The 6,000-nt window shown below is 41.8% G+C and overlaps 1 protein-coding gene across 2 annotated transcripts in view; it reads left to right on the top strand.

Annotated features, from left to right (window-relative positions):
- The window catches only part of UBE2F (ubiquitin conjugating enzyme E2 F (putative)), a 56,637-nt gene that overhangs the window by 2,913 nt on the left and 47,724 nt on the right, over positions 1-6,000 (top strand). The window lies entirely within an intron of this gene.

Genomic DNA, 6,000 nt, shown 5'->3' with positions numbered 1-6,000 from the left:
CTGCTGAAAATGACCAGTAGCAAAAACACTGCTGTTGATGTGTCAGCTGCCACTATAGGGATTCATGCCAGTCAAAGGAAATCCACAATTCCTGGTCTTGTTTCAAAATGATTTGAGACCAACGCAGGTGTAATTGCCTGACTGATAGTACCTAACTAGCACTGCATATGGTGTTTTCCCAAATGGGGGTAAATTCTGTCAGGTATCTGGAGCAAGGTGTCACTGCAGGTGCTGCTGCCTCAGTGCACTGGGAGGGACTAGACTGTAGGAATGTTGTATCTGCAATTTTCTCTCTGTATTGTTGTAAGGACAGGGAATTTTTCTATGCTGTAAGTTGTGATTGTGATCGCTCTTACACTTCCAGTTTGGAAATCCTCATTTAACTCCAGTTCTGACGGGGGGAAAGATTCAGGCAGGAGAAATAAGCTCTTTAACCAGACTAAGCTACAAAGCCAAATTACTAAATATATATAATCTGAGATTTTCCCTAACCTACAGGTATAGACTTGAGGGGAAGATAGCAGTGTAAAATAAACACCCTTCACGTGAGATGCCAAAGAAATGTTACTCTGCCCTTAGAACAATCACGTTTTTCAAACCCATACCCGAGTCTGCAGGAGAGGAAGAGAATGTAAGCTACAGAAAATTAGTATTGACATTGTAATTGTTGTGGTTGTTAGCAAACCAGCACACACTAAGTATTGAACAGTCCCAGACTGACAAACGTTAAAAGCAGGTCAGCACTCACATGGCTTTGACAAGCATTGAGTGCTGGATCCTGATCTGATTGTGCATGGAAGTTGTACCCCTGCTCTGAAATGAGTGATTTAGGTCACTTAGAGTCACTACCAAAGGTGTTGGTGAAAATCTGCCCTAATACAAATTTGCAAAAGCACAACAAAGGTTGGTGGCAAGGTTTGTGCTACTGCTTACTGCATGGATAATACATATAAAGGAAAATCAAATTAGAATCAGTTTAGAATCATATATGCAGAGGCTGGAATGAAAAGAGAGTAAGGGGGGAAAAGTTAAAGGAGACACTTCGTTGAGTCAGGGGGTTCATAATGAGCCCCTTTCCTTTCTAAACTCCTCAGGGAGGGGTCTCAGTGCAGCTGGATCCAGCCTCAGGCTCAGACTCAACAGTTATGTGTAAAAGATTTAGCAGAACTTAATCATAAAAGCACTTCAATGTTACATTAATTATTAATCAGCTATAAACATAACACATATTCAAGATAATAACATGTATACTGTTTTATAGGGTGTTCAAGTCATACACTCATACACAAAGGTGTATATAGATATATATATATGTATATACAGACAAATGTGCAGAGGTAACACACACACATACGGTTATCTATGTATACATGGGAATACATAATAAAAAATTCCCCCCCAGAATCAATGACATACTCGTGTTAAATGCCTTCTTGGAGATTACTGGAGTTTTTTGAAATTCAAGCGAGGGTGGTACCATTTCACTCAGGCAGTAATTCAGGAGAGGAACGTTCCAAAGCTATCAGGGAATGACTGGTTATTCCTACTCCTGTCTCCCACCTTGTCCAGGCAGCAGGAGTTCCTGGCACAGTCAGTGCTGCTCCCACCTTAGCCTTGCAAGAGTTCCTGGTACAGTTCAGGAATGCTTCACCACCGAGCTCTTGTGCGAAGTCCGGGGCCTGACAGGAATTACTGAAATTGCAGAGCAGGCCAGAGGTTGAGACGGGGGTGAAGCACCACCACAATCACGATCCTCTCCCAAAAGAGTTGTAGGAGCAGCTGTCAGTCTGCTGAGGATGGTTTCTGGGTGAAATGGGAACTGACAGGAGAAGCAGGTCATTCCAGTGTAAGTGCTGAAAGTGAGAGGGAAAGACTTGTTAGGGGTGTTCTGTTTTAAGCTGCTCAACCTAAATCTGGACCATTTGTTTACAAAAGTTTCTAGAATTTGCTCCAACACTTCAGGATAAATCAGGTGCAACAGCATCTACGGTGTGAGACTGAGTGCAGGTGAACTTTCTGCGGTTGAGTGTTTCTAGGTCACATAAAGATTGCAGGAATGAGTTTGAATGGGAGTGCAGAGCTGCCTGCTAAAGGTGTGCACACAGCAGTGATGCTGCTGCAGCTGGATCAGCTCCATTGCCTGTTATTGCCTGATTGTATGGAACTGTAATAGCCCAGCTGAACTTCAGGCTGTTGTATTGGATCCCAAAGTTAGAGCCTGGAAGAACAGTTGTAAGTAGAAGTTGTTACTGGTGTGTGCTTAGGCTGGAGTTACCAAACAGATGACTGTGGCAGAATGGGGGAAAGGCTCCAATTGGTCAGTCTCCTGGCAACAAATTAGAAAACAATCTGTCCTACATAAAAGAAGAGAAATCCTGGCCATCAACAAGGGAGGAGGAGAGGAGATGAGAGAAGGCCCAGAGTGTTCTGTCAGTGGCGAAGCACCACTGTCCTATTCCTGCTCCACAGTAAATTGGGGATAGTCTAATAAATCCTGCAGACGGATGTCTGCCAGCTTCGCTCAGGGTATTGTCCAGACACAGACAGTGTCTGGTTTTTCTCTGGAGGTAATTTGAAGACAGCCTTGTTTGTGTTGATAAAGAGTCCAGTCCAGGAAAGCAATACAGCATCTCTGAAGGATGTGTTGTCACACCGATAACCCTGCAGTCCTCAGATGTGTTGTGTACTCTGCCTGGTCAGGAGATCAGTGCTGTTTTGATTAAAGTGATGACCATGACCCCAGCCACTGACAAGTGTAGGTGATGCTTACAAACCTTAAAAACTTGGTGTGGACCAACTGCATGCTGCCTGAAAGTAGGAAAAATAAGTGATAATTTAGGCATGATAGCTATTTGAACTATGGATGTGAAAAAACATCTCAGTTGGTATTTGAGATAGTGGTGTCAGGCACTGACCTTGACTTCACTGATGGGTGCAAGGTAAACAGACTTGGTTCCACTTTTGTGGAAAAGCTACTTTTGAAATACTGGTGCCCTTTGTTAGTTTATCGAAGTTGTTCCTTTAATTGCTCATGTTACATATTCAGGTATCAGTCATGGCTCAGGACAGTTGGGTTATTTAATGGACATACTGTGAATGGACATACCCCTAAAGTTTTATATTGGGAAGTAATTCTGAGTCATTTGGATATTCTCTTGTCACTGGATTTCCATCTCGGCTCAGTTGGAGAGTAAGGCCGTAATTCTGTAGGCCTAGTACCCAAATTAAAATAGAGCAAGCAGTACAATCGCTTTAGCAGCTTTCATTTTGTTCTGTGCTGCAGAGGCAATTTCTAATGTTCTGTTCATCTCTAAGGGGAGCTTCATTAAGCTGTGAGCAGGGGCTGCATGACTGCTCCTCGAGGATGGTGAGCATGCAGTGCTGAACTCGAAAGGCAAATCCTTTCTGAAATTTAAAAAGGGCCGAGGACAATCCAAAGTGGTGTTTAAGATTAATAGTGTATAATGAAAGTGACTGCTAAATTGAATTCAAGATACAGAGCATGCCAGGATGGCAGGAGCAGCTCATGGATCACAAAGGTTGTCCCTTATGCTGCGTTTTTGGTAGTGCACCTAAGCTGCATCATTCAGTTTTATATTACCACTAGTGCTTAGTTTAATTGTGGCAGCTTGAAATAACTTAATATGTATGAAAATGAGTTAACAAGGTTTATTCCTTGGTTGTCTTCAATATCTGTGGCTTTTACAACCTGTTTATGCAACCAGAAAATATTTTATGTGTGCCTCTGTACAAGCCTGAGAGAATGGAAGTGGGAAACTGGTAATGAAAGTGAGGTGAAAGTCCATTGTAAATAAAAATTAGTTTATTTGCTTTCTTCAAGCCTTGAAAAACAGTAATATTCCTCCTCAGAATAACAGGCAAGGAAAGTTGAGAGGGGAGAAAATACTTTTTTTCTAACTCTGGTCTGTACAGTTCAGAGGAGCGAAGTAGGGAATGCTATAAAGATGGATGGGTAAGAATTAGGAGGCAAACAGCATTCCTAGAATTAATAGAATATTAGAACTAGTACTTAGAAAATGGAATTTTTATAAGTGTCAGGGTATTTTCATCTTCATCGCTAGAAGTCTTAAAGGACTACAGCAGGAGAGGGGGCTTTTTGAACAAAACCAGAGAGGAGTAATACTGCTGTGGATGAGAATGTTCAGTTGAGGAAGTAATGATTTTATTTGGTGTACTTAAAACCAAAACCAAACTCCAGCAGGAAGCATACAGCCTGATTTTTGTGGAAGATGTAGTCCACAAAACAAAGCACTGCTATATTCTGATTTGGGGAGGTGAGGGAGCAGAGCACTGGGGTTGTGGTGTGTGCATTGAACATTCATAAGCCTTTTACGCACAGCAGGAGTGTTCCTATTTCTGTCTCGAGAACTGTCATGGGTAAGGGAGAGTTATTGTTTGTGAAATCATTTATAAATAGCTCTGGTTGCTTGTGTTAGGCTTAGCTTTTCTCTGTTCTCTACAGTTCCTGAGCTGCTTCTGAGACATAATCTGTTTGCATTCAACTCTTCAGGTGTTTGTGTTGGGTTTAAGTTTAAGCCTTGCCTTTTTTATGGTTTAAAATAGCATTTGGAACTGTCGAAGCAAGTGCATTCTGGGTCAAGAGCAGGACTCTGCAAATACACCTCCACTTGGGCTTCTCCTGCAACAGATCACAAGGTTTTGGTAACACCAGATGGACTATTTGGAGTTTCCTGAGACTTGGATTTTCTGGTTGTCTCATCATCTTAATGGTGTGAATTGAGACACAGATGCTGATTCTCCACAAAATGACCATGAAAAGTAGTCAAATTGAATTCTCTCCACACTTTAGCTGTAGTGACAGTCATTTTTTGAAAGAGGAGCTCAGAAAACCTTTAAGTTTGTTCTTTAATTTAGTGAAGCTTTTGGAGCTCTTGGAAGTTCAGTGCATTGGAGCTCTGATTGTCACTTCCATGTTTTGCTTATTTACAAATCTCGGTGAAATAAGTTGGCAGCCTGCACAAGGGGCGTTTTCTTCCAGAGAATGCTCATGCCAGAGGTATTGCTTTATGTAGAAAGTGTGTAAGTTAAAACATCAGAATCTTAATGGAGCTTGAATGCTCTGGTCAAAAATGTTTCCTTTCTGAGCAGCAACATACAAAAGTGGTTCCAGTGTCAATGTTGTCACTACCAAAGAGTCACAGAATTTGGAAACACTGAGCTTTGGCCTGTTAAATGTGCTTGTTAATTGGTTAATCACCAATATCTGTTTATATGGCACAATTAATAGAAACATCAGTAACCTTACTCAATGATGCTTTAAACATTTAGATTATTGAAGCAGATCTTCATCTGCTTTGTGAAGTTGTTTCATTCTTAGTTTCAGTGATTTGTTGCAGAGTTCATTAGAAACCTCAATTTTGGGCCATTTGCCTTTGTTTCCAAAACTTTTGTGTGGATTTATTATGAGCACAGCATTCCCGTTTGCACACCTTCAGAGGAGGAGCACAGCGTTCCCTTCTCCTCAGTGTGAGCATTTTGTTTTCATGTTCTTACAAGAAAACCTGCTCATTCTTGTGCCAAGACGGAGGGAAACACAGAAGTGTGAACACATTACAGGAATTTTCACACTTCAAAGGAACTCGGATTGTAAACTCTCTACTGAACCTTGCAGGAGGCAGAAGTGAGGCCCTGGCTCTGCAGAGCTGCTCAGCTCAGCCATTGCTGGGACTGACCATGCTGTGCCCTTACTGATCCCTTTTTTTTGGGATCAGGTGGAGGGCAGGCAGGATTCATTAAGCTGAACAACACACAAGGACAGAAAGCAATAAAGGAAAGCAGTCAACACCTTAAAATAATTGAACCAGGTCCTAAACCTTGCCCTGTAGTGAATATTGATGTGCCTCCCACTCTGAAAGGCTGGTGAATTTTAAGAAAGGAGCGAGGGAATAATCTTATGAAAAATTTTTATAGCTGCAGCTTTGGGGGTTGGTTGTTGTGTCTTTTTTTATCAGCCAGGAG

The sequence above is a fragment of the Corvus brachyrhynchos genome, unplaced genomic scaffold, assembly GCF_000691975.1.
Source record: "Corvus brachyrhynchos isolate BGI_N302 unplaced genomic scaffold, ASM69197v1 scaffold671, whole genome shotgun sequence".
Classification (NCBI taxonomy): Eukaryota; Metazoa; Chordata; class Aves; order Passeriformes; family Corvidae; genus Corvus; species Corvus brachyrhynchos.
This window is presented reverse-complemented; position numbering and strand designations above follow the sequence as displayed.